The sequence below is a fragment of the Benincasa hispida genome, chromosome 8 (assembly GCF_027475165.1).
Source record: "Benincasa hispida cultivar pf3 chromosome 8, pf3_genome.v1.1, whole genome shotgun sequence".
In the NCBI taxonomy this organism is placed as follows: Eukaryota; Viridiplantae; Streptophyta; class Magnoliopsida; order Cucurbitales; family Cucurbitaceae; genus Benincasa; species Benincasa hispida.
The window spans coordinates 56,333,339-56,349,040 of record NC_143485.1 but is presented as its reverse complement, the minus strand read 5'-3'; the positions used below and the strand labels follow the sequence as shown (position 1 = coordinate 56,349,040).

At 40.0% G+C, this 15,702-nt stretch overlaps 1 non-coding gene across 1 annotated transcript; it reads right to left on the bottom strand.

Moving 5' to 3' along the window:
• Positions 1-6,024: 6,024 nt before the first annotated feature.
• LOC120084291 (small nucleolar RNA R71) lies at positions 6,025-6,123 on the bottom strand. Its single transcript, XR_005483655.1, has one exon. It is a non-coding gene; the product is annotated as a small nucleolar RNA R71 (small nucleolar RNA).
• Positions 6,124-15,702: the final 9,579 nt, after the last annotated feature.

The window sequence follows — 15,702 nt, the reverse complement described above, 5'->3', positions numbered from 1 at the left end:
AACCAAAGAGGATGCAATGATAGATTTTTCAAAATTAAAATGCGATGCGATAGTGCAAAATTTGGAATAAAGTTAAGGAAAGATACAACCCCCAAATTTGCACTGTTACCCGCATTGTTTATTGATGCATCCTACTTTGCGGCGATCTACTTTCTTTGGATTGCGGTGATGGAGTAAAGTAGTTGCGTCTTCGTGTAGCGCCCCTACAATCGTTTACCTCGATTGTTTGCAAAGAAAAACATCGAAAGGGTCAAATAATAAAAAAAATGAAGTTAACAAAATTTCTCTCTCTCTCTCTCTCTCTCTCTTTTGATATAAAGATGTAAAATGAAGACAGATAAACGATATTTGAAATAACATCATAGTAGTGAGAGTTCATGAATCATAAGTAAGAAAAAGGATACTCCAGAAGACTTGCGCCCCAGATGATTTTCATTCGCATGCCAGCGTAGAGGCCACTTGATTTCCTTCATTCCATATTTCTTAGGTCTACAAAGGTCTTTTCTCGATGAAAATCACCCCCACCATATGCCTTGACTCTTTGTCTGTTAACCTTGAATGTACGGGTCCCTTCCTCATTAATCAGCTCAACCGCTCCATGCAGGAATATTTCTTTAATTATAAAGGGTTTGGACTAACGTGAATTTAATTTGCCAGGAAAGAGCCATAATCGTGAATTGAAAAGTAAGACCTTTTGTCCGACGTGGAGATTTTTGTCATATAACCGATTGTCATGCCAAAGTTTTGCTCGTTCTGTTGCATTTTCATAAGTTTGCGTTCTCCACTCATCAAGCTCGACCAATTGGAGTTTTCTTGCTTCCCCTACTGCTTTTAAGTCGAAGTTAAGTTTCTTCACCGCCCACAACGCTTTGTGCTCCAGCTCCAGTGGTAAATGACATGCTTTACCAAACACCGACGCATATGTAGACATGTCTATCGGTGTTTTGTAGGCAATTCTGTATGCCCACAGCGTATCGTCCAACTTTGTTGCCCAGTCTCTTCGCAAAGGCTTTACCACCTTCTCTAATATTAGCTTAAATTCCCGGTTAGAAACTTTAGCTTGACCATTCGTCTGTGGATGGTATGCGGTAGCCACTTTATGGAGGATATTATATTTGAGCAGCAGATTTTTGACGAGGTAATTGAAAAAGTGGGAGCCTTCGTCACTTATTATGGCACGTGGAGTGCCAAAATGAGTGAAAATATTTTTCTTCAAGAATTTGGATTATCGCTGCATCGCTTGCGGCACATGCTACTGCTTCTACCCACTTGGACACGTAGTCGACGGCTAACAGAATATACTTGTGACCATTCGAAGGTGGGAATGGTCCCATGAAATCAATGCCCCAGATGTTGAACAACTCCAGTTCTAAAATGATGTTCATGGGCATCGCATGTTTCCATGAAATATTACCCGTGCGCTGGCATCGGTCACAATTCATCGCGTAGTCTTTTGCATCCTTAAATAGTGTTGGCCAATAGTACCCACTTTGTAATACTTTCGCTGCGGTGTGTTGACCTCCAAAGTGCCCGCCATATGGTGAATCATGACATTACAATAATATGTGTTGATGAGCATCGTCCGATACACAAAGGCGCAGAATCTGGTCTGACCTCTTCTTATACAGATTTGGCTCATCCCAAAAATTTGATCTGCATTCATGCCTAAGCCGCTTCTTTTGGTGGTCGGTATAATCTTCGAGAAATTGCTCGCAAACCATATAATTTACCACGTTTGCGTACCAGGGAATTTCTTCAATATGAAATAGTTGTTCGTCTGGGAACGCTGCACTCACCTTTGACTTATTGCGATCAGCCTCATGATTTTTTAATCTGGATAAATGATCCATAACTTGGTTCTCCGTCCCCTTGCGATCAATTATTTTTATATCGAATTACTGGAGGAGGAGAACCCATCTAATCAACCTCGTCTTTGCATCCTTTTTTGTCATTAGATATTTTATCACTGAGTGGTCAATATGGATGAGTACTTTTGTTCCAGCAAATATGCTCTGAATTTCTCCAATGCAAATATTACCGCAAGAAACTCGTTTTCTGTGGTGGTGTAGTTAGTCTGAGCAGGATTCAAAGTCTTACTCACATATGCGATGCGGTGAAGCATTATTTTTCTCTTCTGCGCTGGCACTACTCCCGTCGCATACCCGCTTGCATCGCACATTAATTCAAAGGGAAGAGTCCAATCTGGTGCGATCAACACGGGCGCGGTCGTTAACGCATTCTTCAAAATCATGAATGCGTTGAGGCAATTGTCATCAAAGTCAAATTTTCTATCTGCCTCCATCAACGCACTTCCTTGACAAAACGTCTATAAAATTCGGCATGTCCCAAGAAGTTCCTAACAGCCTTTACACTTGTTGGAGGTGGAAGCTTTTCAATTGCTTCAATTTTTGCCTTGTCCACCTCCAACCCGTCCCTAGATACCTTATGCCCCAACATAATGCCCCCCTTCACCATAAAATGACATTTCTCCTAATAAACACGAGGTTCGTCTCCTCATATCTCTTCAATATCTTCTCCAAGTTGTCAAGACAGACTTCGTATGTGTGCCCATATACAGAGAAGTCGTCCATGAATATTTCTACAAAGTCTTTGAGATATTCTGAAAAGATGGCCATTATGCACCTTTGGAAAGTGCTCGGTACATTGCAGAGGCCAAACGGCATGCGCTTTCCATATGGGCAAGTGAATATGGTCTTTTCAAGATCTTCGAGAGTAATCATGATCTAATTATAACCGACATACCCATCCAAAAAGCAGTAGAAGGAATTTCAAGCTAGACAATCCAACATTTGGTCGATAAAGGGTAGAGGGAAATGATCTTTCTTTGTTGCTGCATTTAGTTTGCGGTAGTCCATACAAATACGCCATCCGGTGATGGTCCTTTGCGATATCAGCTTGTTATTTGCATTAGGGACTACCGTCCTCTCTCCTTTTTTCGGCATGCATTGCACGGGGCTGACCCACGTGCCGTCTGATATCGAATAGATGATGCCCGCGTCTAACCACTTGATTATCTCTTTCTTTACGACGTCCTTCACTACAGGGTTGAGTCTGTGCAGATGTTCGATTGATCCTTTGTGGTTTTCTTCGAGACGAATTCTATGCATACAGTATGCGGGGCTAATTCCTCGAATGTCTGCTAGCGTCCAACCAATTTCTTTTACATATTTTCTTAGAATGCTCAATAGCACATTTTCTTGGTTTTCATTAAATGCGGAGGAAATGATTATCGGTATCTTCTCATTCGGCCCAAAAAATGCATACTTTAGGTGGTTAGGAAGGGTCTTCATCTCTATTATTAGTGGTTATTTTAAGGACGGTTGCATTGTTTTTCTTTCTTCATTCACTGTCGGCTCATCTTCTTGGGTTGCGATCATCTCATCTTTCTTGTTTGTTTTTTCTATGATCGCATTGCATGCAACAATGGATGCAATAGCATCTTCATCTTCATTTTCGTCTTTATGCTTCTCTTCTTCATTCAAATTCTGTTCATCATCGGATTCATTGAGGTCTTCTTCGTCAGAATATTTCATGGCACGGATAATGTCAAACTTGAGCTTCTGTCCATTCACACTCAAGGTGATCTCTCCTTTGTGCACATCAATCTGGGCACGATCGGTTGATAAAAATGGTCACCCTAGGATGATGGGTATATCTTTATCTGCCTCATAGTCCAAGATAATGAAGTCTGCTGGCAATATAAATTTGTCGATTGTAACAAGCATGTTGATAACGGGCAGAAATGCACGTTATCATAGTGCTAAGTTCTTAAACAATGATTGGATTGCGTTGATGAAACATGTTAAATTGCGTCCATTAAGCATAAATTCTATAATATTGCGGTCGCATGCGTCCAACGCATTAGAATAGTTGATCTTTATATTTTTGTGCAGAATATGCGTCAACGCAATGCAGAGATTGCGATCATAGGAATTTATTGGTCGAGCGCAACTTCACCGCAAGGCTTTGCATTGATCATGCTTGCACACATTCGTCCGAGAAGGATCGTCGTAACTTGATCAGTGCAACATGGTGGGTGCATCCGGTTGAAAGGATAATTAAGAGCGATGGGACAGAAAGCTGATGACAGTTAGATCCAAATTAAGTTGACAGCCGATAACGGTCACGAAGTACATTAAGCTTTATCGGTGATAATTATTTGGCGCGTTAATCAGGAATTAAGGCTGTCCCATCTGGACAACTGGGAGAGAGAAGCCGCCTTTCACCATAGATGCCCTATAAATACCAAGTGCATTATTCCGAAAAGGGGTTGATCGGTTGACGAGTTAACTAGGTGCTCCTGTTCATAGTTTTCTTTTCCATTTTACGGCTGAGCAAGAGAAGAATGGTGGCGCCAAAGATCGTCTAGGGTAACTAGAGAGAGAACCTTGGGGCATAAGAGTAGAAAGTGTGCCGACTCTCGCGAGAGCGAGATTATCTTTAGATCAGAGTAGAAACAGTATAAACGCTGGCAACAAGAAATTGCTACCAGGCTCTTTATTTTACTTGCATTATTATTTGTACTTCATCTTCATATCTATTCAATGGAAGTTCTATTTCTACATATGCCCACTCTCTTAATACACATGAGTAGCTCAACTCATTGAATGGGTTGAGAAGAACTAAGCTAACATGACCTAGGAAGTTCATTGCTTGCGATTATCTTGTTTTATGCTGTGAAAAATACCCTTTAGAGTTACTCGAGAGAGAGTCTAAAGAAAGAACCTAATGTCTCGAGAGAGCTAGGTTAGAATGTAGACTCGAAAGAGCAACATTAGGCTTGCATAAACAAGAAATAGGGACTTAGAGATAAGCTCTTTTTTTCAACACTGCATCGCATGCACCTTAGGAATAGGTATGATACTATGTGATCGCATATTTGTGTGGATGTCATTTCATCATCTCATAAATAGGAATAGAGGTTTATGTGTAAACCCTGTAGACTTATCACATATATATCCCATGCGTTCTAGTATTAGAAGTCGTAGCATTCATGCCGAGAGGTGGTTTACTATTGTATGCATGTTGCATGATCGCAAAGCATGAACGCATTCTAGGGAGTGTTAGCCGAAACCTTTCTCAACCCATTCACCGCATATTCATCGCATTTCCCGTTTACCAACTCTTTTCAAACTCCGCCGCATTTGTTATTTATTTTTAATCATTGCAATCGACAAACCAAACACTTTATTTTATTTTCTCGATTACCGCAAAGTTTTCATAAAAAATTACCAATGCAATCTATTTTCACAAGTCTCTGTGTTCGACCCTAGACTTACCAGAAAAGTCAGAGGAATTTATACTTGAATTCCGCTGGGGAAACTTTAGTGCACAATGCAATCCATCAACGCATATCATCCGTATTTCCATTTAATAAAATAACGCATCAAGTTTTTGGCGCTGTTGTTGGGGACTTCGACAGAATAGTTTGTTAACGATATATATTTTTTTTATTTCTTTGTAGGACTCTCAATCTCTGGAGAACTACGACCCGAAGATTGAGAGGACTTTTAAAAGAAGATTAAGAGACCGCCAACAAGAACAAGAAGAAACACCAAGAATTGTGGAGCAACCAGACGCAAGAGCTGCTAACGCGAATAATATAATGGCCAACCCTATCCTTATGGTAAACGATCGCAATAGACCCATCTGAGACTATGCGTCACCTAACCTCTACGATTTCTTTCCAGGAATCATAAGGCTGACATTAGATGGATCGAGGTTTGAAATAAAGCCGGTAATGTTGCAGGTGATCTAGGCTGTTTGGAGGAAGCGTGGCAAAGACCCACATGCCCACCTCCGGAACTTCATAGAAATCTGCAACACTTTTGTGTTCCCAAATATCTCAACCGAGGAAGTTCGACTCACTTTGTTTCCCTTTTTTTTGTGTGATCAGGCGAGGAATTGGGCATATTCTCTCGAACCGAGAGTGATAACTTCATGGGAACAAGTGGTGGAAAAGTTTATGAAGAAGTATTTTCCACCAACTAAGAATTCTAAAAGAAAATTAGTAACAAATTTTGAACAAGAAGATGACGAATCGCTCAGTGATGCCTGGGCGAGGTTCAAGTGGCTAATAACAGACTGTCCACACAATGGCTTACCAGATTGCCTGCAAATGGAAATTTTCTACCAAGGATTGAACCCCTTTTCACAGACCGCTGCCAATGCGGCAGCCGCTGGTGGTTTGCTGGACAAAACATATGAGGAGGCTAAGAGTATACTTGATCACATTTCCAAAAATCATGAGGATTGGAGGGTAAGCGACCAGAGATTAGGAGTCAAGGAAAACGACGCAAAGAGTGGGACTATCGCATCCCTGCAAAATCAAATGACTGTGATGATGAGTTTAATACAAGGCATCGCAATTAATAATATGGGAACGAAGAAAGGGCAAGTCAGTGCAATTACTCAGACAAATGCAAGTTGTGCCTTTTGCGGTGATGCTCACCCGATGGAGGAATGCCCAACAAACCCACAGTCAGTATGCTTCATGAGAGATAATGCCTTTTCCAATACAAACAACCCCAGGTGGAGAAACCACCCCAATTTTGCTTGGAAGAATCAACAACAAAATTTTCAACCTATGGTGCAAAAAGAAGGGCCACCGGGATTCTTTTAACGCAACAACGGTCAACCGAGCAGTCAAGCGAGTAGCTCACACCAACCACCCAATCCTCTTCTTTGGAGAGCCTATTGAAGCAATATATAGAGAAAAACGAGACGGTGTTTCAAAGTCAGGCCACGTCCATCCGCAATCTTGAATTACAGATGGGCTAGATTGCAAGTGAGCTAAAAAATAGACCGCAAAGAGAGTTTCCGAGCTCAACTGAGCTCCCTCACAATGGTGAGGGTAACGGGAAGGAACAATGCTTAGCAGTCTCCTTGCTAAGTGACGACATGACTGCGGAAGTAGGAGAGAAGCGCATTGCGACCAACTTGAATACGGTGATACTGAAGACCCGCTGACCTATATTTTAGAGAAGCCCGAGAAAATAGACCCTGAAGTTGCGTCTACCCTTAAACCTCTGGATCTTGAGACAGAAGAAGTCCAACCACCAGTAACTACGCAAAGATTGAAAGAGGAACAAATTGAGGAAGAAAACATCGCAATAGTGGCTACAGTGCAAAATGCCATGATCCCACCTAAATTGGGCGAACCAGAAATCTTCACGATCCCATACTCTATCGAAGGAACCTTCAGTGGCCAGGCACTATGCGACCTTGGGGCAAGTATAAACATAATGTCGTTGTCAATCTACAAACAATTGAATGTCGGTACACTTATGACCACAAAGGAAACTCTCCTACTCGCGAACAGATCTCGAATATATCCTGAAGGAGAGTTGAAAAATGCCACAATCTCAATCGATAAATTCATCCTGCTGTTAGACTTCCTCATTTTGGATTATGAAGCGGTCGAAGATGCACCCATCATATTGGGACGACCATTCCTTTCAACCGATGGTGTTCAAATTGATATGCACAAGGGGGAAATTGTAATGAGTATTCATGGGGAAAAGCTTCAGATTAAGGCAGTAAAGACCCTAGAAGACAAAGAAAAGACTTAAAAGCCACCATGGATACGAGCAAGCCAGCCGGAAATAAGTGGTCCCTACGTTATCAAATGATTGCAACTTATCAGGGACGCAAGTTTTGGGAAACCTCAATTCTTCAACTCTTTTTTCCACTATTCAGAACTTTTACTATCTTTTCAAATCCTGATCTATCCTTAATTTACTATCACTATCTTTGTAAAAAAAAAAAAACAGAGAGAGAAGAAAAATTGCGATAACAAGTTTCATTTTGTTTAAAATAATTTGACCCTCTCTTTGTCTTTCTTGCAACGATCGAGGTGTAGGATTGCGGAGATATTAGAAGAAGAAGCAAGTGATCTCATCCCATCACCGCAATACACAGAAGAAAAGATTGCCGCAAGGATGGATGCATCAATACACAATGCGGGCGAAAACGCAAATTTTGGGGGTGTACTCTTCCTTATCTTTATTTCAAATTTTGTGCTATCACATTGCATTTTACTTTTCAAAGTTTTATCACCGCATCCTCCTTGATTACCGTAATCATTTAACAAGTAGATAAATTTAATGAGTTACCGCAATCTGTTTCTTTGACAAATATGATTTCAATGATGAAAAATATGCTTCTATCTCTTCCGTATATATCTCTTCTGTAGAGTCAACTTAATCTTAAGATAGTCACCTTATGAAATATTTCTAGAAGTTAGAGGTTTGCTAGCTTTCTTTCAAACACTCTTTACAATGCATTCTATGACCATCGCATGATTTATTTTAATTTCTTTTGGCAATGAGGTTATTGCCGCATTTTAAATTTGGGGGTGAGGTATTTATTTTCAATATTTCTACAAAAAAAAAAAAATTGAGAATAACAACTCCACTGTCAACGCAAAGGGAAACCCATGTTGATAAGAGTTAAGTTGTGCAAGGCACTTACCCATAGTTGGATGTCCATATGACACACGTTGGGGCAAGCCAAAACGAAAGTAAGTCATCAAGATCAACGCATAAATCAATGACCGTAATTCCACTGCCAAATCGGTATGAGTCTAGTCTGAGAAAGAGTGCATTGCTCGTAGTTGGATGTCCGCATGACACATGTGGGAGCAAGTCAAAATGAAGGCAAGGCACTCAGATCAGCGCAAAGTCAGAAAAAAAAATAGCAATAAAGAAAATTTTTGTGCAAGGATAAATAATTTGACACCCCGATGGAAAATTTTCTTTTTGAAATAAATCATGCGATGTTCCAAAATTTAGTAAAGTCCTTTTGAAAGTTAAGCTTTCAATCCCTAAGTCTCAGAAATATTTTAAGAAAGACTTGAATAAGACTTAAGGAACTTCTGGCATATAGGATTTGAACGAAGTATTCTTGAGAAATCTAGGAAAAGAACTTTGCGGTTGACTTGCTAATGGAATCTTTAGCTTATGTTTGAGGACAAGCATTGTTTAAATTTGAGGGTGTGATAACAGGCAGAAATGCACGTTATCATAGTGCTAAGTTCTTAAACAATGATTGGATTGCGTTGATGAAACATGTTAAATTGCGTCCATTAAGCATAAATTCTATAATATTGCGGTCGCATGCATCCAACACATTAGAACAGTTGATCTTTATATTTTTGTGCAGAATATGCGTTAATACAATGCAGAGATTGCGATCATAGGAATTCATTGGTCGAGGGCAACTTCACCGCAAGGCTTTGCGTTTATCGTGCTCGCACACATTTTCCTGAGAAGAATTAACGCAACTTTGTCAGCACAACATGGTGGGCCCATCCAGGTGAAAGGATAATTAAGAGCGATGGGACAGAAAGCTAATGATAGTCGGATCCAAATTAAGTTGACAGCCGATAACGGTCACGATGTATATTAAACTTTATCAGTCATAATTATTTGGTGCATCAATCAGGAATTAATGTTGTCCCATCTGTACAACCGGGAGAGTGAAGCCGCCTTTCACCATTGATGCCCTATAAATACCAAGTGCATTCATTAGAAAAGGGGTTGATCGGTTGACGAGTTAACCAGTTGTGTAACGACCCAACCCCCTAGGACTTAAGTTAGGTCGTTACTAAAATACATGCATGCATGGAACTCAAAACGACACTCGGTTATGGCAAAATAAATTCTAATTAAATAAGGTAAGTTCAAAAGACTTTCATTAAATTAAAAAACTAAAACAGTAATAGGGTACACAAAAATCATAAAGGATTGTAAATGAGCCTGAAAAAAATTTCTTAAAGTAAGTTTTAAACATCAAAACTAAAAATTAAGAGAAACATGAAAAGAACTCTAAATTTCATGATGTGCAAGCGTAAAAACTAGTCCCAGTGGCTCGATCACGAATTCCGCTTGTCCATCGCCAGTGCATCTCTAACCTTACCTGAAACAACAACTTGAGAAAGAATGAGTATAAAATACTCAATAAATAACCCCACTACTAGGGTCAGGCTGGGCATCTATGTTCTCTAGATACTCACCTCTGGTGAAACATATAAACTGCTCTAGTTCTCATGGGACACATAAGCACATGAAACAAGAAGGAGACTGAGTCATATCCTACTGTAGTTAAGTATGCCCACTACCTCTGGTGAATCCCGAAGGAGACACATACTGGTGAATCCCAAAGGAGACACACACTGGTGAATCCTAAAAGAAACACGCACTGGTGAATCCCAAAAGAAACACAAACTGATGAATCCTGAAGGAGACACAAACTGGTGAATCCTGAAGGAAACAAAACTGGTGAATCCCGAAGGAGACAAAAACTGGTGAATCCCGAAGGAGACACAAACTAGTGAATCCCGAAGGAAACACAAACTGGTGAATCCCGAAGGAGACACACACTGGTTGATCCCGAAGGAAACACAAAATCTAATGGACATCTAACTAATCAGTAAGGACATTTGCACAGTCTCAACAACATAATCATCACTGTACGAATCTATGGCATACATATAAAGCTCAACATCATGGCTCTACAACATACACATATACCTCAACATCATCAGATCAAATACAACCATGGAAGCACATACCATCTCATACTAGCATTCAAGTGTCTATGTGCATAAATAAATAATTCGGATCTCATAACAGAACATACTTTAATCATGTTATACTATCAATCTTTCATGCTGTCAATCTGCCATAACCTTCATTTAACATGCTAGCATACATCTAATGTCTGGCCCGTGGGTAGTTCCAGTAGTAAGATTACTTACCTTGATATTAGGTCGAACCAAAAAGCAATTGAATCATTGTGTAATTCTTGAATCTTTAATCAAGCCTAAACATAAACCAAGCTTTAAAATTAATAGTTAAGGCTAAATTCCAAACACCTAAATATTACAAAATATTTCCAGATAACCTTACCTAAGGTGTGGTCCAATTTGAATTTCCCTTCCAAACCTCCAATTTTAAGTCTAAATAATTAGCAAACCAAACTCTTCTTCATCTTGAATGAAATTCTTGAATCAACCCCCTAATAATAATTTGAAATTAGGCTTACATGATTAAAGCTTGAATCCAATACATATTTCACTACCAATGTCTCAAATAAATTATCCATATGTAGCTTCGTCAAAAATCACTTCCAAATGACTTTGCCAAAATTTCTCAACAGCCAAAATTAATCCACAAGAGGGTAATCAAAGCATAAAAATTACCAAAACTCGCTAAAACAAACTCCAACTTCACTGAGCAATACCTCAATACCTTCAGAATCCAAAGTTGAAACACAATGGGTATCAACCAATTGATGCCAAAAGTAAATGAATATTCAAGAATCAACCGAAAACAAACCCAAACGGTAGAAATCTTACCCAAATCGATAGATCCAGTGATGGCAAAAGCGAATGACGCTTGAACGGTGGTGGACGGAGGTCATGAAGAAGAAACTGACGTGGCGGCTTTGGGTGGCGTCGGACAGGCTCACGAACGTGAGGAAGAAAAGGGGGTGGGGTTTGACTTTTTATAAAGAAACAACAACAACAACAACAATAATAATAAAATAAAAAAGGAAGTAAATATAATTACTTTTAATTTCTTTATGTTTAATACTATTAAATTCCTTTCCGTTTCAAAAGAAAAATAATTCCTGCCATTAATTTTCAATTTGAATTTCAAATTGAATAATTTCACGCCAACAATTAAATTCACGCACATATACTTGAAGTCCAAAATTCCAAAAATGCCCTCTAACTAATAACAATTACTAAAATTCCAAATAATAAAAATAATGAAATTACATTATTACTTAAAAATGTGCGGGGTGTTACAAGTTGCTTTTGTTCATAGTTTTCTTTTCCATTTTACAACGGAACAAGAGAAGGGTGGTGGCACCGGAGATCGCCCATGGAAACTCGAGAGAGAACCTTGGGGTGTAAGAGAAGAGAGCGGGCCAACTCTCGCGAGAGCGAGATTATCTTTAGATCACGAGTAGAAACAGTGTAAACGCCTGGCAGCAAGAAATTGCTACCAGGCTCCTCATTATATTTGCATTGTTATTTGTACTTCATCTTCATATCTATTCAATGGAAGTTCTATTTCTACATCTGCTCACTCTCTTAATACGCATGAGTAGCTAAACTCATTGAATGGGTTGAGAAGAACTAAGCTAACATGACCTAGGAAGTTCATTGCTTGCGATTGTCTTGTTTTATGCTGTGCAATATACCCTTTAGAGTTACTTGAGAGAGAGTTTAAAGAAATAACCTAATGTCTTGAGAGAGCTAGGTTAGAATGTGGACTCGAAAGAGCAAGATTAGGCTTGCATAAACAAGAAATAGGGACTTAGAGATAAGCTCTGTTTATCAACACTGCATCACATGCACCCTAGGAATATGTATGATATTATGTGGTCGCATATTTGTGTGGATGTCATTTCGTCATCGCATAAATAGGAATAGAGGTTTATGTGTAAACCCTGTAGACTTATGGCATATATATCGCATGCGTTCTAGTATTAGAAGCTGTAGCATTCTCGTCGAAAGATGGTTTACTATTGTATGCATGTTGCATGATCGCAAAGCCTGAACACATTCTAGGGAGTGTTAGTTGAAACCCTTCTCAACCCGTTCAACGTATATTCATTGCATTTCTGGTTTACCAACTATTTTCAAACTCCACCGCATTTGTTATTTATTTTTAATCAATGCGATCGACAAACCAAACACTTTATTCATTTTCCCGGTTACCGCAAAGTTTTCATAAAAAGTTACCAATTCAATCTATTTTCACAAGTCCTTGTGTTCGACTCTGGACTTACCAGGAAACTCAGAGGAATTTATACTTGAATTCTGCTGGGGAAACTTTAGTGGACAATGCAATCCATTAATGCATATCATCCATATTTCCATTTAATAAAATAACGCATCACACGTCCTTTATCTTCCGCTCTGGATGCACCAGGCATCTATCTGCTAATTGGAGAGTCACGGTTGTGGGCGCAAGTTGCCCCACATTCAGCTGTTTGAAAAGTGACATAGGCATCAAGTTGATGCTGGTTCCAAGATCACATAGCGCCTGCCTGATGTACAATCCTCCAATGGAGCAAGGTATAGTAAAACTCCCAGGATCGCGTATCTTCAGTGGGATTATAGATTTTTAGCTTTGCGTCAAAGTCACCATGGCGAACTTACCAGTGTCTCTGTTCTTTGTGACTATATCCTTTAGAAACTTTGCATATGCAGGCATCTCCTCAATTACTTTAGTGAACGGAATATTAATATGCAATTGTTTTAACATATTCATGAAGCGTTGGTACGGTACCTCATTATTTTTCTTCCTTCTGAGACTCTGTGGGAAAGGTGGTAACTATACTCTCACGGTCCCCTGTTCTTTTAGCTCTAAGGTGGGCGCAATCTCTGGCTCTATCACTTCTTTTTCTCCTTCTTCTTCTCGAGTCACCACAATCTCTGGTTCCAGCGTAATTGGAGCAGTCCTGCTCGGCTCCTTCTTTTCCCCTACCATAGTCTTGCCACTCCGCAATGTCACGACTTGACAGGGTTGCGTGGGAGTTCCGTTGAACTTGGCAGGGTCCCTTGCTTCTGTTCTTGAGTTTGCTCGAAATCTTGCCCATCTGTAGTTCCAGGTTGCGGATAGACGTCGCTTGGTTTTGAAGCACAGTTTCATTTTTTTTCAATATATTGCTTCAACAAACTTTCCAAAGAGGAAGATTGCGGCGCTTGCAAACTGCTGGCTCGATTACTCGTCTGACCGTTACTTCGTGGGAAAAATTCAGGTGGCCCTTCTTTTTATGCCAATGATTGGAAATTTTGCTGCTGATTTTTCCACGAAAAGTTGGGGTGGTTTCTCCACCCAGGGTTGTATGTGTTAGAAAATGGGTTATTCTTCACAAAGTAGATGGTCTGTGGGTTTTGTGGGCATTCTTCCATCGTATGTCCTTCACCGCAAGTAGCATACCTTGCGGTAGTCTGGTTGATTGCGTTCACTTGCCCACTATGCATTGTTGGGCTGTTGATTGCCATTCCCTGTATCAAGTTCATCATCGCAGTCATCTAACTCTGAAGTGATGCGATAGCACCATTGTTTTCGTTACTATCCTTTATTCTCAATCTTTGATCGCGCTATCTCAAATCCTCATGATTTTTAGAGATGCAATCAAGGATGTTTTTGGCCTCATCATACATTTTATCTAGCAGACCTCCAGCGGCTGCCACATTGGCAGCGGTCTGCGAAGCAGGGTTTAATCCGTGATAAAAAAATCTCCATTCGTAAGAAGTCTGATAATCCTTTGTGCGAGCAGTCTCTTACCAGCCTCTTAAACTTCGCCAAAGCATCACTGAGCGATTTGTCCATGTCTTATTCAAAATTGGTTATTAAGTTCCTTATCCTGGCATTCTTAGTTGGTGGAAAATATTTCTTCATAAACTTCTCTACTACTTGTTCCCATTAAGTAATCTCCCCCAGTTCGAGAGAGTACGCCCATTTCCGTGCCTGATCACACAATGAAAATGGAAACAAAGTTAGTTGAACTTCCTCTGTGGAGATATTCGGGAACACAAAAGTGTTGTATATTTCTATGAAGCTCTGGAGGTGGGCGTGCGGGTCTTTGCCACGCCTTCCTCCAACTATCCAACAGTTTGGATCATCTGTAGCATCACCGATTTCATTTCAAATCTTGATCCATCAAGAGCGGGCCTCATGATTCCTGGGGAGAAATCGTTGGGTGACGCATAGTCCCGAATGGGCCTATTGCGATTGTTCGCCGGTAGGATGGGATTCGCCATGACATTGTTTTCGTTTGGTGCTCCATTTCCAGGTTGTTTCGCCATATTATATTTCTTTTATGGTTGTTGTTGGCGGCTATCTCTCAATCTTCGTCGTAACGTTCTTTCAATCTATGGGTCATAATTCACCAGAGATTGAAAGCTGAAAAGAAATAAAAAAAATTACCGTTAGCACACTGAATTCCCGAAGTCCCCGGCAACTGCGCCAAAAACTTGATGCGTTATTTTATGCGGTGAAATAATGAAAGGAATTGCGGTGATGGAAAATGCATTGTGCAACATGTTTTCTCAGCAGAATCCAAGTATAAATCTTACTGAGTTTTCTGGTAAGTCCAGGGTCAAACTCGGGGACTAAGGAAAACAATATGCAGTAATAATTTTTAAGATGACTTTGCGGTAACCAATAAATCAAAGAGTTGTTGGGTTGTTGTTTGCGGTGTAAAAAGTAAGCGGCGGATTTGAGAAAAGATTGATTATGCGACAAATACACTGAGTATGCAAAGGAATGGGTTAAGAAAGTCTTTAACTAGAGTTTCCCGAGAATGCGTTCAAACTATGCGATCATGCTACACTCATGCGACAACACATCATTTTCCAATGAAAATGCGGCAACTCCTAATTCTAGGACGCATGCGATGAATGCGATAATGTCCATAGAGCTTATTCCTAAGTCTCTACTTCTTGCCTATGTGATGATGCAAGATGCACACAAAGACAAGGTGACCGCATATAATCATAACCTATCTCTAGGATGCATACGATGCGTTAATAGCAAATAGTGCTTATTCCCAAGCTCCTCTCTCTTCATTATGCATTTCTAATCCGACTCCCCCGAGTCTAGATTCTAACCTGAATTTTTCAAGCCTAGATTCTATCCTTAGACTACCCTCCGA